Raw genomic sequence first — 27,906 nt, forward strand, 5'->3', positions numbered from 1 at the left:
GGCTTTCTGTTCCACTTGAGGTCATCTAACCCCCCTGAGGCCACTGTGGACCAGACCAGTTGGATACTAGGTCCTCAGGGAGTTCCAAGCAACATGACTTTCTAACCTTTCTCAATGCTTTGTGACTATTTACCAAAGGACCCCTACCTCATTTGCCCCCAGACCACATTAGACCATGACACATGCCAAGAGCCACCTTCTCTGCAGGGCTTTGCCTCATTCTCAAAAACAGTAACAAAACTTTTGGGACACAGGCTCTGCAGGAAACCGTCAAGAAAGTAGGGTGTCTGACCTCTGAAACAAGCTCATGTTACTAGTTCTTTGGGTAGATTGTAACAACTTCCGAATTAGAACAAACCACTGTAAACCTTCAATAAGACTACAGACAACAAGTGGCATTCAGGTCTTTCAAAATTCAATAACAACCTGCAACATGAAACAAAATGATCTGCCAGGAGGTTTTCAAAGTAGAATGTCTTCAGCGCACTGTTCTGGGACCTGCAGTGTGGAGTCCGCAGGTAAGGACTCATTGAACTAGCTGAATTCCAGAAGCCCTCATGAAGGGAGCCAGGCCAGGGGGAAAGCAAACCCCTCACCCTGCTGTAGGAGCCCAAGGACGATGTGTAGAGAGGAGCCCCTTCACCGAGTCCCCGAGGTAAGCCTCCCTGTGAGGAGTGGGCCGTGCCCTCCTCCACCCAGGATGCTGTCAGATGCAGAATCCAAGTCCACATGGTCAGCCTCCCTATGAGGAGTGGACTGTGCCCTGCTCCCCCAGGATGCTGTCAGATGCCCAGTCTGCAGGGTCAGCCTCCCCGTGAGGAGTGGGCCTCGCCCTGCTCCACCTAGGATGCTGTCAGATGCAGAGTCCCAAGTGTAAGTCTCCCCTTGAGGAGTGGGCTGAACCCTGCTCCTCCCAGGATGCTGTCTGAGTCCAAGTCCACAGGGTCAGCCTTCCCATGAGGAGTGGGCCTTGACCTGCTCTGCCCAGGATGCTGTCAGACACCTCTCCAGCACTCACCTCCACCTGCAGAGCCACCTTTCCCTGCACTGCCAGGAACCTTCTAGCAACAGAGCATCTGGGAGGTGTATCCATCCAGCAGGTACAAGCTGCATTTGCTCAGCCACATTCCTGATTGCAGAGATCAAGGCAGGCTCCCTGCCATCAAAAGAGCAGAAAAGTCACAGCAAATCCAAGAAGATAGTGACCTAAGGAAGAGCGTTTCCAGACTATCCTGTTACTTGACATTGTTGGCACTAGCCCAAATCAGTGGAGAGCAGGGTGGCTGCAGGGTGGGGGTGAGAGGGTGGTGGAGGCCATAAGGTGGGCGCTGGTGGCTGTGGGGTGGCCATGGTGGCCCGAGGTGCCCTGAGCAGAGACGGTGGCGCAGACCACAGCTACACAGCACCCAGCGCTGACTCACCTGCTGGACAGGCCCTGAGCACAAAGTGCTGCCCACCTCGGGCTGGACCTCATGGGGGGCTGACTGGGCAGTGGCGGCCAGTTACCTGTGGAAGGAGACGGTGGTTTCTCCTCGTTGCCTGGCCAATGGGAGCAGATCGTGGCCGCGCAGCGAACACCATCTCAGGCCTCAGGCTGTTGCACCGCCAGGCTCCGTTCCCCTCCTCACCACCCCTGAGTGGGACCACCACGAGGGTAGAGCTCTGGGCAACACTCTATGGGATGTGGAACTGGTCCCCGTGGCCTACAGGACAGCAAGATGGCAGCACTTACTCCAGCCACCCCCAGTGCACAGTTCTGATCGTTCTTGAGCTTCTGTTAGTGTTTCTTTATATAAAAATAAGCCATTGCGAATGCATGCTTTTCTTTGCATGTTTGTCCTTGTAATGAGCAGTCAGACTCCGCACTTTTTGATGTGTGCTGACAGCTTACGCCTCTCCTCTCCCTCTTCCCCTCATGTCCACACCTGGACAAGCTGAAGAGCAAGTCCAGAGTCTCCCTTCTCTGGCATTGGCTTCGGATCCAACCACACAAGCCCCTGTATGTGTGCAGAACTCTCGCCCTGGTCTCAACCCTGGCAAAGATTTCTTGCTTTGACCAAACTTTAGTCAGGATCCTGAACCTTTTCCTAGGTTTGTCTGTGCACTTCCTTGTAAAATCCAGTTTTAGTAAGAACCTTGCTAAGTCAGTTTAAGCAGAACCCACACCCGTAGATCTGATGACCCTCGAGATCTGCTTGGGCTCCTCCACGTCCCCCACCATCCCTCAGGTGGTGTCTGATAACTCTGGCCTGGCTTCGGTAATAATCCTGTTAGGTCAGGTTAGCTAGAAACCCCAACACTTGTTTTTTCTCTTAGTAATTTTCCATCTCCTGACCCCCACCATGCTGCCTGGCCGTGAATGCTCACTTGCCCATGCTGCATTCAAAGTCGAGCCCAATCTCATTTCTCCCCAGCTGTGAATCCCATCACAGTGGTCTCTACATATTGCAGTGGTTCTGAATAAAATATGCCTTACTATTTTTGACAAGTGTCATTGAATATTTTTTCTTTAAAACCTCCAACCACGATAAAAACCCAGGCCTGGTTTCTTTCCTTGCTCCCTCAAGCCATTTCAGAGCTGCTTGTGATTTTGGCCCTGCTCTCCTCAGAGACGTCTATTATGTGAGTCATAAGACTTTTGCTAACTTCTGTGTGTGTGTGGAGGGGGACACACACCAGCATCAGTCTCTCCATGGCAACCATAGCACTTACCAGTGAGCAGTCATATTTTGAAAGGAATCTCTTTCTCTGGGCAGTAGGTCTCAACAATGAGTTCAAAATATTCAGTGAACGATGTACTAAACAGATGTGCTGTCATCCAGGCTTTGTTGTTCCATTTGAGCATTGACTCTAAGTTAAAGTCACTGGATGCATTACCCCTAACAAGAGAGCGAGCCTATACAAAGGCCCGGGGGGGTGGATTGGAGGGGGAGGGGAGAGAACAGGATCAGTTAGAGGAACCAGAGGTCAGAGTGTGAGAGAGGAGTTGGAGAAGGGGCCAGAGCAGTCGGTAACAGCACAGCAGCCAGGTCAAGTCCCTGTGCAACATGTCTGGGAGTCAGGATCTTCCAATTGCAGTCAGTGGGGGAGCCCCACTTCTGCTTGGATCTCTGGGGGACAAGAAGGCAGTGTCTTACCACGTCTGTCTGTCCACAGCTCCCAGACCCTGGCCAGGGAGCACGAAGCGCTGATGCAGAAGTACCTGCACCTGCTGCAGATCGTGGAGACGAGAAGACAGTGGCCAAGCAGCTACGGCAGCAGATCGAGAATGGGGAGATCAATATCGAGTGGCTGAAGGCAGAGGTGACTGCTGACAAGGGGTGCAGAAGAGGGTGGCCAGGGTGCCCAGGGCACAGGCCCAACACCCCACACTCCAGGCTTCAGCAGGATCGGGGGGGCACATGACCGGCAGCGGGGACCAGCTTCCAGCCACAGCTAAGCCAGTCTCCAAAAGTAAATTTAGTGATGCTGGCAGAGTGGGAAGGGCCTTAGTCAGATCTGAGTTCAGATCTACCACTTGACAGTTGCAACTTGGAGTGCGCCCCCCCCATCCTCTATGCGTCCATTCCTTCATCTATAAAACAGCCTTTTTATACTTGCCTGACAAGGGTGTGAGGATTGAGTGAGGTTATTTATGGGCGAGTTTTTATTTACTCTGCTGATGACCACATTGAGTAAGCATCCCCACATTATCAGCTGAAGAGTCCGGGGACACAGAGTCCCTGGTAGGTCATCATAGTGTGGGCTCCTGGCTCAGTTCCAAGCAGTCGTTCTCTCTGCCTGTCATAAGAGCTCCTACAGGGGCTCACCGGCTCCAGGCTCATTGGTCTGGAGGCCATGCTGTTGCTAGGTTAAGCCTTCTAGAACTTCACTACTCAAAATGTGGTCCATGAAGCAAGAGCATGTTAGGAATTCAGAATCTCAGGCCCTGCCCAGACCTCCAGAATCAGAATCTGCACTTTCACAACATCCCAGTTGATTGCCATTTACATTAAAGCTTGGGAGGCGCTGGCTCTCTGTCCCTTAGACGCCCCTCACCAGCTGTCTACCCCAGCGCCGAATGATCTGATTGCCTCTCCCCCCTCAAGAAGGACACTGCCTTCTTGTCCCCCAGAGATCCAAGCATGTTCACCAGATGCTCAGAGCCATTTGGCCACGTCACACGAGGACCGTGGACTCTGAGCTGAGGACGGGAAAATGGAAACATAGATTCTAACGAGGGTCGGCTGCATGATTTGTAGGGTCTGAGGCAAGGGAAAAATGCAAGGCCCTGGGTGGAGTCGGGGAAGTCGACCTCCCCTTCTCACAGCCCACCAACCCACCCATGGCAGACAGGCGCCCCCCCAATTTCAACCTCCAACCTCCTCTAACCTCTGTGCCATGATACACTTGGTACCTAGATGAGGGGTGGGCAAGATGTCCCTGCTGAGTCACCCACCTAGTGCCCAGGCATTGTCCCTCACCCTGCCCTGAGACACCATCGGGATTGCACTGCACCCACTCTTACTGCACCTACACCGAGGCTCCTGAAGAGGGTTGAGGGTGACTCACGGAGGGATGTGAGTTTTCCTTGCTGACTAGACCCATTTGCTCCCAGAGAGAGGGTAGAGGAGGTCATGGGTTCTGGGGTGCCAACGTGTGTGGAGCAAGCAGCTGAGAGACCACCCCAGTGAGGCAGCAGGAGGCAGGAACACATGGGGGCTGAGGCTCCAAGCCCCTGGGGTGTGCCCCATTGTTCCATCAGATGTTACTCATGAAAACAAATTAAAAGAGAAATGGTTAAGAACTACAAGGTTGCAACTGCGGAACTTGAAGCCCCAAGCATGGGGCCTTCTGAGCATAGGACCCCATCACATGACTTTGAAGCCAGCTCTGCCTGGAATGTTCAAAGATCTGAAATTGCCAATTCCACCTTATGGTGCCGCTGCCAAGCTCTGAACTGATGGTCACGTCAGCTCGGAACTTGAGGTTGAACAAAAGTTTCAGATTCCACACACCTCCTCTACCCTGCACCAGGCACTGTCAGACATGCTTCCTTAGTCAGTTCCCATAGCTATAATCATAGGATTGAATGAGGAAGGGGGCTAAGAGAACTCAAGTCATCTGCCCAAGCTCACACAGCTGGGAGGTGGCAGAGCCAGCACTAGAACCCACGTCTCCTTGTCTACTTGCTAGTCTTGCCACTCTACTCATAGCCTCTTCCCATGTCACTCCTGGGATGGGGGCTTGTCCCGAGTCTAAACCATCTGGTTCACTCTGAGATCTATCCTAGCCCTACACATATCCCTGAAACCAAGCTGAGTCCTTGTTAGGGACCAGGGAATAGGTCTAGGGACCAGCATCAGGTTAGTGGCTTCATGATCAAGGGTGTCGGGTGTCATTCATTCACTCACTCACTCATTCACTAACTGCCTAAGATCAGCTGACCACTGCCTCATCCTCTTCCCCAGGCTCCTCTTCCCTCATCACTTGGGGATCCAGCCAGTGCTCCCTGGTCATGAGCTGTGCACATCTTGGCCTTTGCACATGCTGGGGCTTCTGTTTGGAGTGCCCCTGCCACCCCCACGCTTCCCTGCCTGGTGGGATCCTACCAAGCTCGAATGCCTCCTCCTGGGGACTCTCATCCCAGAATGTTCTCCTTGCCCCCTGCTCCCACGGCTTTCCCACCCTCAGCATGCCATGTCAGAGCCAGGTCCTTGGGTGTCTGTCCCCAACCCGGTCTGGTGAGACCTCCTTGAAAGCAGGGGTGTCCTTTATCACTCTGTCCCTTCTGCCTCACACATAGTAGGTACTCTGTAAGGGCTTGATGAATGAATGGGCATCAGGCTCTGTGGCACGCAGTAAAGAGATGGAAGATTCTACCCTTAAGGTCTGATTGGGGTAGAGTGTGATTGGTGCCATAATAGAGTTTGTGGTGTGAACCCAGCTAGAAAATGAGTCATTTTATGGCCAAAGAAGGTGTGGGTTCATGTCGCATATGGCCTTGAAAGGTTTCAGGGGTTGGTAGGCCAGAGAAGGGGTGGGTGCAAAAGGCAGGGCCCTCTCTGGTGCTGGGGAGCACAAAACTGGTCAGTTTTGAGTGAAAGTGTGTGTGTGAGTGTGTGTGTGTGTGTGTGTGTGTGTTTGTCAGTGTGGCAGCAGAGGCCTGTTTGGTGGGAATTTGGAGCAACGTTTTCAACTGAGTGCATTACTCTCCAGGGCAAAGGATTTCTTTAAGAAGACTGAAAGATCAGCTTGGTAAAGCCTTCTGGCTGTAGTCTCTCTCTCTCACTGTCTCTCACTCTCTCTTACTCTCACTCACTCTCACTCACACACACACATCCACATCCTGCAGGGCAGAGGACACCTGTGTGCTCTGGAGGGGCTTTAGGAGGGTGAAACAGAGCCCATTTCCCAGGAAGTAGGCCATCAGGTAGGCAGGAGGCACTGAGAAGCCAAGTAAGTGATGAGTGACGCCCGTGACAAAGACAGAGTGTCTTAGAAAGTCAGAGCTGGGAGGGATCTGAGAACTCAGAGGTCCACAGAAGAGGGAGGACTTATCCAAGGTCACTCCAAGGTCACTTCCAGTGCTAGAATCCAGGCTTAACCTTGGGTCTCCTGGCTGTAGATGCTTGGCCTGTGCCTGCCCCACAACTTATTCCTTCCTTGCTGGGGAGACGGGCCAGATAAAAGGTGCATGTTCGGGAACCACTGTGTCACCTGGATGACCTCAAGCTCTCATGGTCCACCTGATAGCCAGAAAAATTCCTCAAGCCCCATCCCACTTATTCCTGAGGATTTTCAGGGTCTTCCATTTTCATGGCCACGTCTGGCTTCTAATTCTGCTCTCCTGGCTTCTTGTATCACTTCTCACAGTGGCTGTCTTCACTCGGTCTTGACTGCTCCTTACCCCCGTATGGGCACTCCTTGTGTCCATCAGGTGGAGCTAGATTCTGCTGCAATTACAAACAGCCTCCAAGTCTCAGTGGCTTAAAACAACAAAGATTGCTTTTTCTCTCACACTGTGTGTCCATTGTGGGTTCCGCTCCACAACATTCTCACTCAGAGTCAGGGTCACAGGCTGATGGGTCTCCCACAATCAGGAAATTCACCAGTCCCATGGTAGGGGAAGCAACGTGGCAAATGGTGCCTGACAGCACTGCTCACATTTCATTGGACAAAGTGAGTCACTTGAACACACTCAACTTCAGGGGCTTGGGAAGTACAGTCCTGCCCTGTCCCAGCAGGACAACCAGAGTATCCAGGAAAGACCTAATGACACCCAACTGGCTCCTCTTTCAGTCCCCAAGCCCCTGACACCAGCCAAGTATAGACCAGACTTTCTGAAAGGCTTAGATACAGTAGAAGGTGTTTGCAGTACTGAAACAGAAAATGGCTTAAAGGTGAATAGAAGACATCCTTGCCCTTCTGTCACTCAGCCTTTCCTGCTACACGGATTTCTTGCTGACCTCCTCTCCTCACACTGGCCTCTCTCCACATGTTTCCAACGCCATTTTGTTGGTGGTGGGGGTGTTCATAATCTCTTTATCTGCCAAGACCCTCGCCCCCGTCCAGTGATGTGTTGGAGCTGGCTTATACCAATTTGCAAGTTTGTTGTGAAATTTTCAAGACTCTTTCAAGCTTGTTATTCGCCCTTTGGTAGCTTAAAATGGGCCAAGGTTGGAATGTTTACACCATGGAAATCAGCCAGTGCTACCAGTCAGAGTTTTTTTTTTAGAGAGCTGGTCATTAATCCTTTACCAATATACCCTTGTCTACACTTTCTTCAGGACCAGCTAAATACTTTGCTGGGTCCAGTGCAAAATGAAAATGCAAGGCTCTTAAGAATTTCAAGGCAACAACAACAGAGCCTGAAACCAGGCATTAGGCCCTTCTAAGCGGGCTGTGGACAGGTCACACATCAAGGACATTGGCCCTGTCTCTACTCCATGTATACTCTCCATCCCTGGAAACCCCCCCCACAGCCATGTCTCCCTAGAGGTAACGGGAGAGCATACTCAAACAAAAGTCTGCACAAAATTTATTAAGCAAAACTATCCAGCTCTGCTTAGTCTCTTCTTTTCCATCTAAACAGCCCTCTTGGGCCTTATCTTTTGTAACCAAAAAGCTCCAAGGACCATCTAAAACAAAGGGAGCATCCTCCTCTGAGAAGAATCCTCCCCTCCTCTAGAATCTTCAGTTTGGCACCATTTCATTGTTTTAATAGTTATTTTTCTCCCATTTATGATTGGAAGTAAGTTTGGATGGCTCAGGCAGCTCTAAAGGGCAGGGTAGGAGTTTAGAGATGGTGGTGATATTTTACTGACTTGGTAGCACTCAGAATCCTGCAAGCCTGACTCTGCAAGTAACTGCAGAGATCTTTAGTTCAGGGTTTAAGGTAAAACTGTAGCCATGGAATCAGGTTTGCAAACCAACTTTGACATGGAGAGGGCCGCCTTGACCCCTCCCCAGTCAGCCCCTCTGCAGGGCCCACTCTGTGCCTTGAATCCTATTTCCCATGTTCCTCCTGCCATCCCCAACCCTGCTGTCCTGCACTCAACACCCTGTCATACTCTGCATCTTTGTTCACACCATCCCCTCTGCTCCAATTCCTTCCATTCTATAACACACTTGCTGGGCTCCTTTTTTTCTTTGTGAGGAAGATAAGCCCTGAGCTAAAATCCATGCCAATCCTCCTCTTTTTGCTGAGGAAGACTGGCCCTGGGTTAACATCTGTGCCCATGTTCCTCCACTTTTATATGGGATGACACCACAACATGGCCTGACATGAGGTGCATCGGTGCAGGCCCGGGATCCGAACCCGGGCCGCCAGCAGCGGAGCTCGTGCACTTAACTGCTACACCACGGGGCCAGCGCAGTTGGGCTCCTGTTTTGTCCTGCAAAACCTCTGGGTAGCGCTTGTGGCTTCCATGGTGAGACCCTCCCACTGCAGGAGTTGTGCACCTTGTTGGAGTATCAGTTACCTCTGTGGGTATCTGACCCTCTTCTTAGGCTGGAAGCTCCTCCAGGGAAGGGATCTGACTTATCCACCTTTGGCTGTGTCTCACCCGTGCCCAGCATGGTGCCCACCACAGAGACTCCATCAGGACATGCTGACAGCATTGGCACAAAGGGAGACAGAGATGGGCATCTCTTAGGCTTGCAAGAGGCCAGAGGGAATGGAGGAAGGAGAGAGAACTGAGTTGTGTGGCAGCTGTTTGAAAAGCAAGAAGTACAAAGATCTTTAGCAAAACTTTGCTAACAAAAGAGAGAAAACCCAGGACTAATTCCTCCACCAATGACTGCACTGACTAAATGCATTCTGGATTAAAGACACTGTCTCCAGAGAGGGGACTGGGGTGTGGCAGGAGCCGATGAGCAGTGCTGCTAAGGAGTGTGACAAATGAGGGTTTGCCTCTGATGGGCCAAGAAGGTCAGACTGTGGGGTGGAAAGTGGGCAGGGCTCAGCTGAGACACCAGGCATTGACCCAGTTGGGCAGACAGAGCTGGACTCTAGCTGGCGAGTTGGGGTGTAAGCCAAATTCCAAACTCTCCATGGACATCGTTGAGAAGGGTCAGCTGAGCAGGCCCTGATGTCAAGCAAGCAAACCCAGATCCAAAGCAAATGCATCCCCAGAAGGGACCTGCAGGATAAGGGAAAGGAGGCCTCTGCGATCTCAGTGGGGCTGGGGCTCCTGCCACCATCCTGACACTGGTTTGTAGCAGGGTTGGGCCATGGTCCAAGGCTTCTGCAGGGTCCCCAGGCTCACAGCTTTCCAGAGCTTTGCCAACCTGGCCCGATCCTTAAATCAGATTCCCAGACTGCCAGTGTTGCCTATGCAGGGAGCAGAGTGCCTGACCTGATGGCATCTGGTTTTTGCTCTTGTCCCTGGGGAGTAGATGTCTTGTAGACGTATCTGAGAAGGGCGCCATCAGTTTTACATACAGACTAGTCTTACACACACACACACACACACACACACACACACACACACACATCCCTCTAGCCTAAAGAGAAAAGGATACCACGTGCAGATACCAGAACTGGCAAAGACAGCAGACTGGCATTAGGGTGATGACATCAGGACAGTAAGGGTGCTGACATCAGGACAGTTAGGGTGCTGACTGGGTATTCACGTGTCTCTGAGCTCTCCACGAGCCTGTGTGTGAGTCCCTTAGCTCTTTAGAGTTCAGATCCAAGAACAGCCATTTTTTCATGTGCCAAGGGTCTCAGAGAATCGAAAAAATAGAAAAGCCTGCATCAGCAATGCATATTTCTCCATTAGATATTTTCAGCCGCTCTTCAAGCACAGGCCGGGGCAGTTTTAGCAACCCAGAAGTGGAGAGCGGGTAACTGTCCCATTTTGCTTTCAAAGTGCTCCATTCACTCAATTGTCAGAGCCCATTCATCCTGCGGTTCAGCAAGTGGCCTTGAGGGGACAAAGCCACGTGCCCTGAAAAGGGAGCAGAGCTGGCTCTGTGGCGTGTTTGTGATTTCCTTAGCTACTATCTTTGAACGTCTGCCACACAGCTCAGGGATGTCTCTGCACCCATTCAGCACCTTCCACTCCTGCTCTTGTTGTACTGAGGGAGTGAGACCCCAGGGTGGGGGTTTGCCCTCAGGCAACACACTGCTGGGAGAGGGGACAGCCCCCTGTGACACATCCCCGAGGAGGACAACACCAGGGGCCTCCAACAGCCAAAGTGCTGGGTCATCACAGAGGAGGGAGCAGAGAGCACAGGTGGACAATGGGACCAGGGAGGGGCATCTGATGTGGCAGAGAAAGACAGAGACCACGGCAGGGAGATGAGGACAGGCTCCTAGGCTGGGGCTGCCCTGGCTCCCGGGGGGCTTCACACTTTCTATCTGGGCCTGTTTTCCTGTCCACAAATGGGGTGTATGACAGAGTCCCTATGGCATCCCCTCTGCTGTTCAGCTCAAACCCCAGACACACTGGGGAAGTTCTCAGTTCTCCAGGGTGGTAGGAGATGGGGGTGATGAGCAGAGGCAGAGGAGGAACAGTTGGGAGGGCAGGGGGCTGCAGGAAGTAGCAGAAGTCTCTCTGGCATCCTTACAGCTCACCCTGGAGAGGAGACTCAGGCTGTGTTCTGGAGCTGGCTGGCTGGGGAGCATGGGTGGGGAGGAGGATGCTGGGAGGGGAGCCACAGCAAATGTGGCTGCCAGGGGTGTTCAGAAGGCCATTACTCAGCCTGGTGCTAAGCTGCTAGTGAGAAGGCATGTTCCCCAGTGCTCTTTAGGTGGTGACAGGGCACTTGCATGGGAAAATCTGGGTGTTTTTGCTTTTCTGTTTTCCCTCAAAATGGGGTTGTGGAGAGCTAGCATTTACTGAGCACCTTCTCTGCATCAGGCCCTCAAATTGTCCCATTACTTGCAGGAGTGACCTCATTTCACCTTCAGATTCTCCAGGAAAGACCTGAAGTTAAGAGATGTTAGGCATCTTGCTGGAGGTCACACAGCTGAGAAGCAGCATAAGGCGGATTTGAGCCTGCTCTGAGTGGGTCTCAAGCCTTAGCTCTTTTTCACATCATCAGTGGCATTTCCTCTGAATTCTCTAGAGCCCTGAGTTCCTCTAAGATCCTTTAGGGTCACCCCAGCAGGTGGGCACTGAGGGTTCCAGGAAGGCTGGCAGCGAGAGCAGCTCCCATCCTCTGCCGGCTTCTGGGGAGTGTGACCCATATTTAGAAAAGCCTGTGTTTGGTGTAGAGCTCTGCTGTCACCATCTTGAAATTTTGTCATTTTTTAAAGAAGGGATCCTGCATATTTGCTCTGCACTGGGCCCCACAAGTTACATAGTCTATCCTTCTGATGAGGTTTTCACATAAGGTGTCACTTGAGAAAGGTGTTTGCTGCTAGAGTCCCACGGACGGTGGCAGCCCCTGCCCTCTCCCTGGGCCCCTCAGCTCTGCTGGGACTTGGGGGCAGAGGCCCTTTGAGGGGCAGGAACTCCATGGCCGGAGCTTACACTGTGCTTCCTCTGTCAGTGAGGCCATCGTGTGTTTGCACCACATCTTTACCAAGGCCTGAAGACCTGCATCTCCAGCTGGCCCACTGGGGCCTGGGTGAGCAGCCAGCCCTGGCAGAGTTCCCCAGCCACCACCTGAGAAGTCCCTCTCCAAGGCCCACTCCTGCAGGCTGGCGGCACTTCCATCCTCCCCGACTGTAACAGTAGCCCCTTAAAAACTCACATAATCCCTCAGATGGAGCAGAAGAGGAAAGACAAGTTGGCAAAAGCTGTTTTTCTAGGAAGAGATATTTTTAGTTTCTTATCTATTTTCCCTTTTAAAAATAATATATATGAACACATTTGAGAAAATTCGACTATCTAGAAAAGCAGAAAATGTTAAAAGCTATATCAACCATAGTTCTCCTTCTCAAAGATAACCACTGTAAACACATTGATGTGTTTCCTCAAACTTTTTTCTATACACAGATCTTGGGATTCCCCCCCCATTTGATTTATATAATGTCACACATATGAATATTGAATTTGAATATTGATGTGTTTTTTTTTTTACTTAAGATTAGCACATGCTTTTTGATGGCTGTATGATGCTTCAGTACCTGTGAGCATGCCCTCATCCATGCAGCCATCTCCCATCATTGGCTCTTACAGTTGTCGCAACCACTAGAAACACTCATCTCTGCATCTGAAATGTTCATATGAGAGAGCGTCTCCTTGGGACAGGTTTCCAAAAGTAGAATGACAAAGAAAAGGTAAAAGCACGGTCAAGGCTCCCACTCCGTCCACCCTGCGTCACTGCTCTCCGAGCTGGCTGCACCATCCTGATGGCCCCGAGGGCTGCACAGCAGGACCCCTGCATCGCTCCTCTCCCACACTGAGTGTGACCCTTTTATTGTTCACTTTCCTAAGTCAGAGAGCCCCGCTTTTCCCCAAGGTCACAATGAGAAGACTCCCTAGAAGGAAAAGGTCTGCACTTCCTGTAGTTGCGTCATTGAAGGTGCTGTCCCTTGGGTAGTGTAAGAGCTCCCACTTAAGAGTTTATTGCAAAGGAAGCACGTATTTCTTTTTTAATGGAGTTTATAAGCAGAGGTTTCAGTGGGTTCATCCCTGCCAATCAAGTATTGAAGGGCAGGTTTGGGGAGATTGGCTGGGCTTTCAGGGGCTGGAAGGCAGGGTATTGTGTATCCAGGAGGTTGGGACAGAGCGGGCCAGCAACAGACCCACCTTGCTGAACCTGGGGAGGCATGGAAGGACAGGGACACACAGATAAAGGGACAGAGAGCTGAGGGGACATGACCCGAGAGGGCATGTCATGTGGGGAGAAGCCCTGGAATGGGGGACTCAAGAGAGCTGGTTCCAGGCCAGCTACTGATTCACCTTATGACCACGGATGGGTCACTTCTGTCACTGGTGGGGCACTCTGGGAGGCCTCTTGGGGGAGCCAGGGCTGAGGGGGATGTGGAGCTGCAATTCAGTTACCACAGAGGCCTCAGCTGAACCCCCAAAATTCCGGAGCTGGGTGGCCCTTCAGACCCTTCAGGCAGTGGGGCACACCACAGCACCCACAACAGCCCTCTCCGGCCTTCCAATACACAGGTGTCAGAGTAGACGGAGCCCCATCTCTATAAAGATCTGTGACTCTGATGTGGTCCCAATGCCTGGGGCCACCTATCTGGCCCTGGATAGGGCAGTGGTGCCAGAGTCATCCCCAAAGGCAAGGGGGTCTCTGGGTGGGAGGTCTGAGCCTGGCCTTGACCTCCGTGGGTGGGGCTGGGTGACCGAGGGTTTGTGGGGCATCTCACCGAGCAGACCTGTTGGCCATCCTGCTGCCCCTGTTCAATTTCTATCAGGAGCTAGTATCCAGCCAGCAGTACAGCCTGCAGACCCTGGCCAACTGCAAGCAGAACAGTGACTGACAAGCTGCTGAAGCACTATGAGGCCAAACTGACTGCAAGGAGAGAGTTTTGGAGACCTTCCTCACTGACCCCATGTTCCAGCTGGCATTTAGCCCTGTCCTTGAGGGCAAATGCATGGGGAGCCCACTGGGGGCCATGACAGTGAGGGCCACATCTGGGAGGAAGCCACACCTGGGGGCACCAGGGGGCCATGGCCGGGAGAGCCCAAGCCCTAACAGGCCCCAGCTCTGGGCTGCCTGGAGAATGGGGTTAGAGCCAGCCCCTGACCTAGCGGACCGCAGGCCTGTCCAGCTCCACAGAGCAGGCAGTGTGGGAAGGCGAGGGGGAGCTCCTGGTCCTGAGCCCACCTCCAGGTCCTTCCTCTTGCTGGCTTAGAGCCTCAAGCTCTGGGCTCTTGCCCTAGACAAGACCCTGGAAAAGTCTCCACATTAGAGTCTGAGATCAGAAGTGCTGTGGGTGTCCGTCCTCAGCCCTGCTCATGGGAGTGCTGAGAGTTCAGAGAACCATCCTCCATCTGCTTTCTCTCTCCCTCTCTACATTGCTGCTTTCTCTGACTTGCTTCATCACAGTCTCTCTCCTTCCTCATCCTTGCCTCTGTCCCTCTCCCCCTGCCTCTCCCTCCTGCAGATTCCCAGGCGCATTCTGACACTGCACGAGCTCCTGGCCCACTTTTCACATGCACATCCAGCCAACAGCCTGGACGACGCCAGGGCTAAACTGGGGGGGTTGTCTGGGTGAGCTCGCCTCCCGGGTGCCCCCGCCAGTGGACAGGCCAGGGCTGAGGATGCTCCCCAGCGGGAGTTTGCTGAGCCCCAGATGGTAAATCTCATGTTCAGTTTAGGATCCCAGGAGGTGGTGTTTGGGGGACCCCCCAGCCTGCCCCACCTGGAAGCAGGGTCCCAGGAGCAATCTGAGTTCACAGCTGAAGCCCAGGGGGCAGTTGGTGGGATGGTGTGGGTGGTGTGCTGTCCCTGGCACAGTTGTGGTTCGAGGAAGGGCCCTGGGCACTCACGTGGGCCCATCTGCCAGGATGGGGATCGGCCCAGGGACTCACAGGCACTCTGCCATCTTCCTCTGTTCTCCAGTGTCAGTGTCTCACAACCTGTGGTATAGGAGCCCCAGAGGGGAGCCTGGGTGATGGGCCTTCATGAGTCCAAGACTGCAGTCAACAGCAGGCAGTGTCACGAGTGGACAAGCCCGTGACTTGTCCAGTGTCAGAGGACCCAGCCCTCTGGTCAAGACACCTCCGCTGCCCCTCTTTCAGTCTCCAAAGCCCAGGGGGAAACCTTCCTCTGTGGGGGCAGAAGCAGGGGGACCAGGGAGGAGGCGCCTACAACAGCCCAGGCAGCAGTTGACGGTGGCCTGCACCAGGTGGTGGCAGTGGAGGTGAGGAGGAGGTTCAGATTCGCGGTGTGTTTTGAAGATGGAACCAACAGGAGTTTTTGATGCATTAGATGTGGGGAGAGAGAAGATGGGAGTCAAGGGCGATTCCAGAGTTTTTGGCTGAGCAAGCAGAAGGTTAGAGTTGCTGCTAACCAGGATGGAGAAAGGTGCAGGAGGGGCAGGTGTGGAGGGGGAATCTTTCTTGTTTCATTGGAGCTTAACTGGGGGCGTGTTGAACTTAAGATGGACAACAGTGATGGAGAGGACAAGAAGGGAGGAGGGCATTTGAGTCTGGAGTGTAAGGGAGCGAGCCATTCGGGAGCCATCAGCTCGGAGATGGTATTATAGTCACAAGACTGGTGAGATAACCAGAGGAGTGAGTTTAGGCAGGAAGGAGATGCGCACCAGGAGCTAGGCCCTGGGCTCTGCACCATATGGAGGCCAAGAGATGATGAGCAGCCTTGTACTCAGTGATGGGCTGCCAGAAGCTGCAAAGGACGGTCGGTCTGCAGCGTGTGAGGTGCTGTCCCCAGCTCTGCCAACCACTCAGTGCCCTAAATGGCTTCCCGAGTCCAGCAAGAGGCAGCCAGTAGGGCCACGGATCCCAGCTGGGCAGAGGGAGGACCAGGCTGGACCAGGGCAGGGCACAGGCCCCGGAGTGGAGGTTCATTCAGGGAGCAGATGTAATCAGAGCGTGATTGTAGACTAACAGAAACCATTGTGGGGTGGGGACCCAAGTCCTCTAGTGCCGCAAGTAGCCAAATCCTGCACACTTCCCCAAGGAGAAGACTTGGGACACCAGGGAGGCTCCTCATCCCTGCGGGATGCCCTGTCCTGGTGCGGGCAGGGGTGAGGAAGGCACATGGGTGCCAAGGCATTTATTCTAAGATCCTGATCCCATTTCCCGAAGCCTACTCGTCCTTTGTCCCACCTGATCACCTGTACCTGGCCTGAACACAGCCCTACTGGCACAGAAGAGAGTTTTCCTATCGGCCTGACAGCAGCCCTTTCATCCTCCTCTCTCCCTCCGGGGACTGAGGAAAGCTCCCAGCCCAGCAGGAAGCCATCAGATAACAAACCCTCCCTGGCTGTGCTCAGAAACACTCCTCCCCTGGAGCTGGCTCTCTCCTACCTCTGGCCTTTGTCCCGCTTTTTCTCCTGAACCTCATCTCTTGGGCTCAATGTAATCCAGGTCGTCACTTCCAGTTCCCCTGGGAGCCTGCGGCCCAGGGAACTCCTCCCTAGCTGCGTGGACGGTGTGGCTCTCAGCACAAAGCCCAGCCGGGGCTGGCAGGAGTCCTGAGCAGCTGCAGCTGGCACTTGTCTAACAGTGAAACTAGTGTTGCTACTCTGGGATCGCCCCCTTGTTTGTAGCAAATACAGCCCTCCTCAGCAAAATCCCCACCCTCTTCAAAAGAAATGGCTCTGCTTACTTTTGCTAACTTCCAAATATGAGTCCATATCCAGGGAACTAGCATATCTTTGAAAGGTGCCTCCCAAGAAGAGGGCTAGGGCCTGGGTTGCTGAGAGCATTGCTGGGAGGGACGGACTGAGGCTCCTAAGGAAGAGACCCCATCTCCATGCCCCAATCTGATAACCAGAAAACAACGGATGATAATAGTTTTATAATAACAACTTGGAAACCAGTGATAATAGCAACAGTGATCACTGCCCTTTATTCAAGCACCTGCCGTGTGTGCTGGGCCTGAGGTCAGCACGTGAAATGCGTTGTCGGGGGAAGAGGGAGAATCTCCCTCTGCCCTTTTCCTTAAGGTTCTTAAGGCTGGCCAAATAATTAACAAGACAGGTTAGCAGGAGAAAATAATATCAAGTTTAATAACATGTATACATGGGAGAAAACAGGGACACTGCGTTTCTCAACACAATAGCAGAAATTCTTGTCTTAAATACCATGTTCAACCAAAGACAAGGAGGATGTTGGGGGTGGGGGTGTCAGTTACAGGAGATTATCACTAAAGCACTGTAAAAAGAGTAAGGTTTATTATGCAGTTTTAAGGCCTCACCTTCCACATTGATAAGTTTCTAGAAATGATGTCATCCCCCCTCTTCCCAATACAGAGAGGGAGATACCTTTACAAATGGAGACTTCCCTTGTAAATGATTGTCTGGCAACTCCTCGCAGGGCCATCCAGAGAATGTGGCCAGAGAGACAGAACTTACGATAAGATGGGCTTGTTGGTGCCTTTTCTATTGTAACCTCTATCCTACATTATCTTTATAGCAGTCATGATAATAACTCCTTCCTGAAACAGATGTTTTGTTTTAAATTCTTTAGGCAGTTTGGGAGGGGAAACTCAAATATTCTTCCTGAGTTCTCTGAGTCCTTATTGTCTTCAGCTCGAAATAATCCGCATACCAGAGTGGTGCTTCCTGGGGTAGCTTGCCCTGAGCACCATCAGCGTTCTCTTCCATCCTCACTATGACCTTCTACAGGTAAGCAAACTGAGGGTCAGAGGGGTCTAGTAATTGCTCGTCATGCTGAGTTCATTAATCACGGATCCAGCTCGACCAGTGTCATCTCTCATTGCTGGGAGGGTTAAATTGGACAATGTCTACTACCACACACATTAACCAGCCCTCTTGGTGATCTGGTCGTGGTTGTAGAATTTGAGGCATCAGCAGACAAATAAGAGGTTTTGTGCTTTTCTTGGAGTAGGTGGGGTACTTTTTCCAGACGCTCCTCCCCACAAAATTACTAACATCCTAAGACTCCTGAAAACCCACCAAGGCTCTTAGCAAAGTTGGCAACTCACAGGCCTCTTTTCCCACCAATGCTATTTTTAAAAAGCAGTTAAATGGCGCCACCACCTGGAGGAGGAGTGTTGCGGCAGCCAGAACAGGACAAATAGGAAAGTTGTCCTTATTCTCAGATTAAGGGGCAAGGTGTGTTCTGCTCCCCCCCAGACGTGCTGAAGCCTACGGGAGTCAGTCTTTCCATGAGCCAGCACGATTGCCAGGTGCTCCAAAACTACGACATTCCAGGGCCTGAACATTAAGGAAGCAACTGTATAAAGTGCATTGGGGGAGGGGTGGAAAGAGTAACTGCAAAGGCCCTGAGGCAGGATGGGTGGGTAGAGTTCGATGGATGGAGATAAGACCAGTAGTGGTGTGGGGGACAGAGTAATGAAGAAAAGTTTTTTCCTGTACTCCCGTCCTCCTCTCAGTTTTGCCGTCTCTGTTCCACGTGGTCCAGACTTTTAGATCAGACCTGCTTTCTAGCTATTAATCTCTATTTCCTTCTCTCTGAAATAAGAACACCTGTCTCCTTGGGCTGTCAGAAGGGTGATGTGAGCGCATGCCCATAGAGTGCCCAGCACAGCAGGTATTCAATAGGCATGCTCTTTCCCCATCCGTGACCACAGTCTCCACCTGAGCATCCTGGGTGCCAGGCCTTCTTCCTAGGTCTGGCCAGAGGCCTGGCATTCCCTTCTCCCTGAGAGGTGGGGGCAGCCTGTCTCTGACTTATTTTCTGTCCCCACAGGATAATGAACAATGAAGTAAACGAGACAGAGAGCATCCAGGAAAACATAGCCATGGAGTGGGTGATCATCAAAGGCTATGAGACCCACCTGGACACCAGCCAGAATTTTGTGAGATGGGGCATGGCACTCTGCCTCCCCCCAACCTCAAGGTAGGCCCCAGCAGTGGTGGCATTCGAGGACACCACCAGTTGGTTTGTCTACCTTGTGCCAAAAACCGGCACGTGTGATTGCGGAGTATTCTAGGGCTGCTGGAGGAACATGACAGCTGTATGTAGATGTTGGTATCTGCACAAATAGATGCAGATATTACTGGTTTTCACAGTTCCCTTCTCTCCAGATGTACACATGGTTCTTCCCAGATGCCCTTGCTGTGTCTGTGGATGTCATAGTAAACAGTGACAGGTCCATTTGGGGAGAGAGGACTGGAGAATGAGGACAGATACTGATTGGCCTGGTGAATCACAAGCATGTTCTTCATCTGAGGGGAAGTCGTGTGAGTCAGTCCCTCTGTCCCTTGCTCATCATCCTTGGCCCCTTGCGGGAGGCCGTGATCACAGCGGTTCTCATGGGTAGGAGGTTGCCTTCACCCTCAGCCTCCACTCGCCTTGGGAGCCGTGTTTGAGAGGCACAGCCCTGTGAGGGGGCAGCTAGAGGCTGTGACTGAGGGGACTGACTTCCAACTCGGAGACGTTAGAGCCGCAAGGAGTTTGAGGGTCACCTCTTCAGATTCCACTTGTTTGGGACCCTCAGCTTCTGCTTGCATGCCCTCGAGGTGACCTCCACCTCAGATGGGCCTCCTGAGTTCCTTCTATCCAGCCCTGGGACTCTCTGAGCAGAGGAAAAGCTCGCCAGCACCTCCTGTGGCCTGTGGAGCTGCCTTTGGACCCTGCTGCCCTTAACAAGGGTATCGTCGACTTGGAGTTTTGTCCTGAGCCCCTCTGTGTGGCACCTGTGCCTTTTCCCTAGGCTGACCCTGTGACCTGCTGGGCCCAGAGCCAGCCTCCCTGTGTCCTGGCTCCCCCTGAGCTGCATTGGGTCCAAGTTGGAAGTGCCCCAAAGAATGACCTCTCCTGGGGTGGGCAGTGTCACCACAGTCCAGGAATCTGCTCCATTGTCCTGAGCCCAAGCATTTCCTCCCATCCTGAGGGGCTGGGCTGGATGTGGAGACCAGACAAGGGGGCCCAGAAAGGTTCTCGACAGTGATGGATGTGGGCAGGAGGCAGAGTGGTGGCCCAGAGCAGGCCTGGGGAGATGGAGCGTCAGGGAGGGCTTCCCGAGGAGGCATCACTGGAGTCGAGTCTTGAAGGATAAGTAGGAGTGCACAGGGTGGATGGGGTGAATGAAGGCCCTTCCAGGCCAAGGAGCAGCACTCAGGAGCCACAGGTAACTTGCCCTGGAACTAGAGTGGGAGCAGAGAGGGGAGGCGATGGTAAGGAAGGAGAAGTACTGGACCAGCCTGCTGGCGGGCCTTGAAGGCCTGAGTCCCGAGGACTGTGAGGAGCTGGCGGAGTAAGTGGGGAAAGGAGGCCTGGAGCACGTCTTAGGGGAGCTGGGTCGGCAAATGGGTTCATCACAGTCCCCTGCTCTGCCCGGGAGTGGCTTCCGTGTGCAACTTGTTGAGGACTGGGGGCTCTCTGGGCTCTGCAGCCAAGCATGTCGTGACTGATTGGTGATGTCTGCTGCGGCTGTGTGTGGCAGCAGGTGCCCTGTGTCTCTTGCTCATCCCTCTGGGCCAGAGCCAGCCCCACACTTGTCCAGACTCCTCCCTCCTCCAGACCCAGCCCTAAAGAGGTACAGCCTTTTAGATACAGGCTACAACCATCCTTAGAGGGGGAGTACAAACAATACCTTAGTTGGCCTAAATTCAGACACCAATTAAGAAAGACTTCAGGTTCAACAATATACTTATCTTAATTTCAATCACAGAAACTAACTCCTAATCTAATACTGCCATTAATCTATTAATTCATAGAAGTAGTACTGTTACTATAAGCAACAAGAATTATTTCTCCTTGCATAATCTTATATCACAACAGATAATCACCAAAAGTTAACAATAAAATAAATTCAACCCAATAATTATTTATTACATTAATTGTTAACCCAACACAGGTAGGCATTCAAGGAAAGATTTAAAAAAGTAAAAGAAACTCGGCAAACACAACCCCCACCTGTTTACCAAAAGCATCTCCTCTGGCATTTCTGGTGTTACAGGCACTGCTTGCCCAGTGACACGGTGTAAAGGCTGCAGTGACTGGACCCTGCAAAGGCAGCATCATCATTTGTTGTCTAAATGAGGACTTGTATGAACGGTCACTCGAGGGTTTTACTCTCTTTTACTTTTAATCAGTGAAATTGACCTTTCCCTGAAGAGGCGAGAATGACAAAATAAGATGAGAAGACCCTGTGGAGCTTCAATTAATTCAAAAAAAAAAAAAAGGTAAGCCAAATCAAGGGATAACAAATCTTAAATGGACTAACAATTTTGGTTAGGGTGACCTCAGAGAAGAAAATAACCTCTGAGTGATGAGACCAACTAGTCAAAATATTTCATCACTTATTGATCCAAACTATTGATCAACAGAACAAATTAGCCTCGGGATAACAGCACAATCCTATTCTAGAGTCCATATCCACAATAAGGTGTATGACTGCGATGTTGGATCAGGAAATCCCAGTGGTGTAGCCACTGTTAATGTCTCATTTGTTGAATGATTCAAGTCCTATGTGATCTGAGTTCAGACCAGAGTAATCCAGGCAGTTTCTATCTATTCCGTATTTCTCCCAGTAAGAAAGGGCAAGAGAAACAAGGAGTACGTTACAAAAGCACATTTAAACTAATAGATGATATAATCTTAATCTAATATATGTATGTATATAGCCCTGGCAATGAACGGGGTTTGTTAGGCTGGCTGATTAATTGAATGAAACGTAAACCTGTATAGCCAGAGGTTCAATTTTTCTCCCTAACAGCATGTTCATAATCAATCATCTTTTATTAATTGTCCCCAATCTACTTTCCATAACATGCCTTACACTAATTGAATGAAAAGTATTAGGTTATATATGGCTCCGTAAAGGACCACACATCATTGGCCCCATGATCTGTGGAGACAACAGTATTTACATCAGTGTCACCAGGCCATCAGCTGGAGTTCACACTGGAACACGTACCCAGGAAAACAGCCTACAAAGGACCAATTAGCACACAACAGAACAAGTAATGTGGACTTTTGTCAATGACCTAGTATTTAAAATAGTAGGATAAAGATGCAGGACTCTAAAGTGTTCATGGAAATGCTGAATGCACAACTCAGAGATAAGGAATAATCGACAAGGTAAACCAACTTCAATAGATTTATAATTGCTTACATGTACACAGGAAGAGTTTTTGCTGAACAATTAAGTATTCGTGTATTTGTCTTGATGAAAACATGAAACTTTATGTTGAATAAAAATGGGCCATTTTCCTGTATTAGTACATTACTACTCATCATTTAGTCAATTTCTATAGTTAATGGAGTTATAAACATAATTACAAAGTCATGCATCCATCAGAAAACAACTATGAATGAATCTGGAAATTGTAGGGCCAAAAATAATGTTTTCAATATTATGTATTAGAACATGTATATGCATAACAAGGATGAGAGAAAACTTTGATTAAAGGAGATTAAAATGTAATCTAATCTTAAAAGAGTAAAAAGGGTGTCAGTCCTGGGAGACTGGGGATAGGCAGTAAAATTTCACAGAATTCTGAGACTGGATATGGGCCATTCCCTACTTTCATTTTTTTATTGTCGTTGCCAAGGGAATTTTTCCACCAAGAACAGAGAGATGGAGGGGAAAGAGGACAAGGAAGGATATTACAGACGTGAGAAGGTTTCCATTTTCAGGACACCTTAGAGCAGCCAGGTGTCCATATTCTAGACCATGTAACCACAAAGAATTTCCCCTGGCAGATGCCTTCTGTAGCTCTTCCCTCCAAATTTACACTCATTGCTCCTGGTGAGATCATCCTAAATGAGAACAGGCTGGGAGAAACACAGAGCTGCCTGGAGGAAAGCCCATCTTGTAAATTGACCCTGCCCTGGAGCTGACTGGGCAGAGGACAGGAGCTGCACGATGGATGCCGACCCCTCTTCAGTCCAGGGACTTTCTTTTATTGCCCAAAGCACTGGCTGTAACACTGAAGTTCGCTGAAGGCCAATGGGATGAGGTGTAAGACTAAGGTGTCGATAAAACACATGATGCAACATGTTTTCATGTGTAGCAATATGTGCACAACTAGGGAGAAGGGCCCTAACGTCTTTATGATCCTTAAGGGGAATTTGACTCACACCAATTTAGGGATCATTGGCAATAATGTGTCATGTAGAAGAAGGATCGTCAATCTAAACGAACTTATTCACACACTTAGTGTCCTAGTCTGTATGGGATGTCGTAACGAAAATACCATAGACTGGGTACTTTATTTATTTTTTTTGCTGAGGAAGATTCACCATGAGCTAACATCCATGCCTGTCTTCCTTTATTTTGTGTGTGGGTCACCCCCACAGCATGGCTGCTGATGAGTGGTATAGGTCTGTGTCCAGGAACTGAACCCATGCTACCAAGAGGAGCTCACTGAACTTAACCAGTAGGCTGTGGGCAGGCCCCTAGACCGGGCACTTTTGGGGTTCCTTTTGTGTGTGTGAGGAACATCAGCCCTGAGCTAACATCTGATGCTAATCCTCCTCTTTTTTGCTGAGGAAGATTGGCCCTGGGCTAACATCTGTGCCCATCTTCCTCTACTTTTTATATGGGACGCAGCCAGAGCATGGCTTGACAAGCTGTGCATCAGTGTGTGCCCAGGATCTGAACCTGCAAACCCTTGGGCCACCATAGCGGAGCACCCACACTTAGCCACTGCACCACCGGGCCATCTGTAGACTGGGCACTTTTAACAACAGAAGTGCATTCCTCACAGTTCTGAAGATTGGGATGTTCAAGATCTAGGTTCAAGCTGATTTGTTTTTGGTGAGAGCTCTCTTCCTGTTTTGCAGGACAGCATCTTGCTCTACCCTCATCTAGCAGAGAGAGCTCTGGCCTTCCATCTCCCTATAAGGGCACTAATCCCATCATGGGGGCTTCACACTCATGGCCTCATCTAAGCTAATTAACTCCCAAAGGCCCCACTTCCAAATACAATCATTTCGGGGATTAAGATTTTAACGTATGAAATTGGATTACGTAGACATTCAGTCCATAGCATTCATGAAACCAACAATTAACACATATTTATAAAAGTCATACAGCCCCAACTGAAGAATGTTCTGGAGATCATGTGGCAAATGATACAATGTCTTTCCCTTTACAGAATCTTCTAGTGGAGGCAATAAAAATTAACAGCCAAACAAAGCTTGTGATATTAAAAAGCTAACATAGATCAATTATGACAGATTGTATTTACAATTGTTTTCTGGTAAGACAGGTCTGATTATCAGAGTCCAGATTAAGCAAATTCCCCTGGGTGAGGGCATGTGTGGCAGTCTCACCTAAAAAGGCACTTTCCTTTTTGAAATTTTATTTCATCTAGTCCTGTTTGCTTCCACATCCCTTTGGTGTTTTCAAACTTACAGTATTTATTAAATCAACGTTTAATTGTTGCTCTGTCTTTACCACATCTAACTGGAAGCAGAAGTTACTGGACTTGGCTGGAATGAAATTTCAGTTCATTTTTCCTCCTCTTTCTGCTCAGAATCTCTTCTCTCACTGTTGAAATAGCAAATGCCTTAAGAGAGAAGCCACGTGGAGCTGGTGCTCACAATCTTCTGCTTCCCACATCTCAGAGATTGTAGACCCCCAAGTCCTTTCTGCACGGGATGTTCTAAGACCCTTCATACAGCTGTTCTGTGTACACTGTACAGCTTTTCTAGCTGCCCCAGGAAAGCTACTCAATAAAAGTGGAAGCTGCAGTAATTTTACCCTGAAATGTTTTAAACCAAAGAGCATTTGTCATTTTTCAATGAGTATTTCTATAATTTTATAAGAAACATTTAAATAGGAATTTTAACAGCAATAATGGCTGTTCTTTGGCCAGAATTCCATGTCATTCATTGTTTGGAATTATATCTAAGCTTTGATGCACTCTCCTCAGTGCCTTTTAAAATATCACTGTTCCTTACATTTAAATATCTTGGGATGGGTTTGTATCAGTCACTTCTTTTGTACCATTTCAGATCCTCTTGGGTCCTCCTACCCTTGAGTCATATGTCATTTAGCAACCAGCTTTTCAGGTATCATATTTGCTTTATGCAAGTGTCTCCTGACTGCTCCTCACATTTTGTCCCTGTGCCCTCTGCCTCTCCCTCTCGCCCTGGGGTGTCCATGTTGATGCTGAGGTGTGAAAAACTTCCTGATCAAGCCCACACATGCACAGCCATGCTCCTTGTTGTATGGATGTGTGTGTGTTCAGCAATTCTGTGTGGTCACAGGGTGCACGGCTATTATGGCATCTATGTGAAAGTGTGTTTTGTTGATGTCTGTGTTTGTTTAGAGAGTTCAAGTCACTGTGGGCTCTGAGACAGTGAGTGGTGTGTAAGTGTGTGAGTTTGTGTGTATGTTCTGAGTATTAGTGTGCATTATCAGGTGTAGTTTACAGTCTGAATGCTGATGGTCATTTACAAATAGTGTGTATGTGTGTGTGGCTGTGTTGTCAGCATTTCCATGTGTTCAGAGGATGTCTGTCATTGTGGGAATGTGTGGAATAAGTATGTTGTTACAGATCAGCATGGGCACTAACACTGTTTGCCTGTTACTAGTTCAACACTCAACACCCCTGAAGAAACATTGAGTCCAGACATTCACAGGCCCCATCAGGCCCACAGAGATCCTACTCAGCTGTTTTCTTCCCATCACAGAAATATGAACAGGTAGCCAAGGACCACTTGATATTTGAGAAAATCCTCTAGCATGAAAAATGGAGCAAGAAACACATACACTGAAGTGAAGGACTAAAGGAGTAGCAAAGAAATGCAGAGATCATAGTGAAACTTCAATTGCATATATAGTAACATCTTCAAAACAATTAGACATGGGCCGGTCCCATGGCCTGGTGGTTAAGCTCAGAGAACTCTACTTCAGCAGCCCAGGCTCCATTCCTGGGTGTGGACCTACACCACTCATCAGTGGCCAGGCTGTGGTGGCAACTCACATACAAAATAGAGGAAGACTGGCACAGATGTTAGCTCAGGGTGAATCCTCCTCAGCAAAGGAAAAAAAAAAAGAAGATAAAACATCCATTAAGTGTATATATATATGTATTGATGTTACTGCACAATATTGGGGTTCTCTTGCCCAATGCACATTTAAAAAACCAGTTATTCTGGCATCAGCTTTTGGGAAAAGAATTGTAGCTTTATTTTTGTGAGATTTATCTGCAAGGAGACAGGGGCCATGTGTCTGTCTCAGATCTGTCTCCCCGATCCAGGGCTTGGGGCACAATTTATGGGATGAAGGGCAGGGCGGTCTGACATGTGGAGGTACATGATTGGAAGTAAGGAGAAGTGAGGTAATTGATGATCTGCACAAGCAAAGTCAAGCTTTGTGGCTCTTCATCGGATGTGTGTTCAGAAATTGGCAGTGTTACAATGATCTGAAGATGGAGCTTTTAGCTCCTTGATGTCAAAAATGTCATTTATCGAGCATTTGCGCAGGTGTAGCTGATGGGTTGGTGGTGTCAACTGGCCTGAACTGGACTAGGGGTCTCAGTTCCTGAAAGAAAACTCTTAACTAATCTGTTGATAAGATGGGGTCAGTTGAACTGGTCCTGGAGCGCCCATGGTTATGTTGGTATATGCATATATATGCATATGCCTGAGATTATCTATACGTGTGTTAAATGTAGAATATATGCAAAACCAGGCTCTAGTGAAAGTGGTCAGGACAGATTTTAATCAGTAATATACCACTGCAATAGGGAAGAGGGAACAGGATGAACTGAACTCAGTTTGATTTGTACAGAGGTGACTGGGCATTTGAAAGGGAGAATGAGGGAGCAGGCAGAGGGGTGAGCAGGGGCTCAGTAGAGTCAGGGAGGGAAAAGTTACAGAGTGTTGGTCAGTGCAGTGTAATCTGGCCAGTTGTGTCTGCTGGTTGGAAATGATCAAAGTTTCACTTTTCTCCTCTCACAGAGTCTGGGAGACAGACACCCTGTCCTCATCTCAAGTAATGGCTCTCAGGACCTTGAGAAATGCATTCCTTGGTTATTAGAGACACATACAACTCAAAAGGACAGAGGAAATATTCACAGTTGTAAGCACTTTTGGGTAAATTCTCTAAGAAAGGGATGTCAGAGGCCAATGATTGAGTGTTGGCCAGAACAAACAGTCAATTCTTTTGGCTGCCTTGAGCTTTCTCAGGCCGACACTCTTTAAGGGGGCAGGGGTCATCCTAGGGATGTGGATTTGAGCTGTTAGAAACTGTGTCAGTGTTTAAGTCTTATAATGCGTGTGGGGGTGTGAAACCATTTGTGCTGAGAGGCTGTAGTTATTATAGGACAAGATTGAGGCCTAGTCAAGAAGAGGGCTCAATGGAGCCTGGCTTGAGTTTGGTCAAGTACAGGATCATATATAGAAATAAGATATGTACATTTTTTGGATAATATAAATCATTATATTGAATAATATAATATATTGAATTAAATATTATATATATAATGAATATATATTGAATGTGTATAAATAAGTATATGTACATATACTTGAATTAAATAATATAAATATATAGAAGAGAGTGACATCAACATCATGGCGGAGTGAGCTTCCCCTACTGAACTCTCCTCCTCTAAGACACAACAAAAAGGACATTCATAGTCCAACAGAAGCTATTCACAAATAATATAAATATATATATGATTTAAAGGAATATTCAGACATAATAGAAATTTCCAGGGCCAGCTCCGGGGCTTAGCAGTTAGGTGCGCGCGCTCCACTGCTGATGGCCCGGGTTCGGATCTCAGGTGAGCACCAATGCACTGCTTCTCTGGCCATGCTGAGGTGGTGTCCCACATACAGCAACTAGAAGGATGTGCAACTATGAAATACAACTATCTACTGGGGCTTTGGGGGAAACAAAAAAAGGAGGAGGATTGGCAATAGG

At 49.7% G+C, this 27,906-nt stretch overlaps 1 long non-coding RNA gene across 1 annotated transcript in view; it reads right to left on the bottom strand.

Annotated features, from left to right (window-relative positions):
* Positions 1-305: 305 nt before the first annotated feature.
* The window catches only part of LOC131401913 (uncharacterized), a 34,099-nt gene continuing 6,498 nt past the window's right edge, over positions 306-27,906 (bottom strand). Inside the window, exons 2-3 of the long non-coding RNA XR_009218119.1 lie at positions 1,422-1,703; positions 306-1,156 (exon numbers count right to left, since the gene is read on the bottom strand). This is a non-coding gene — a long non-coding RNA (uncharacterized LOC131401913). The remainder of the gene's footprint in view (positions 1,157-1,421; positions 1,704-27,906) is intronic.

Source organism: Diceros bicornis (assembly GCF_020826845.1).
Source record: "Diceros bicornis minor isolate mBicDic1 chromosome 22 unlocalized genomic scaffold, mDicBic1.mat.cur SUPER_22_unloc_1, whole genome shotgun sequence".
NCBI classification, from domain to species: domain Eukaryota; kingdom Metazoa; phylum Chordata; class Mammalia; order Perissodactyla; family Rhinocerotidae; genus Diceros; species Diceros bicornis.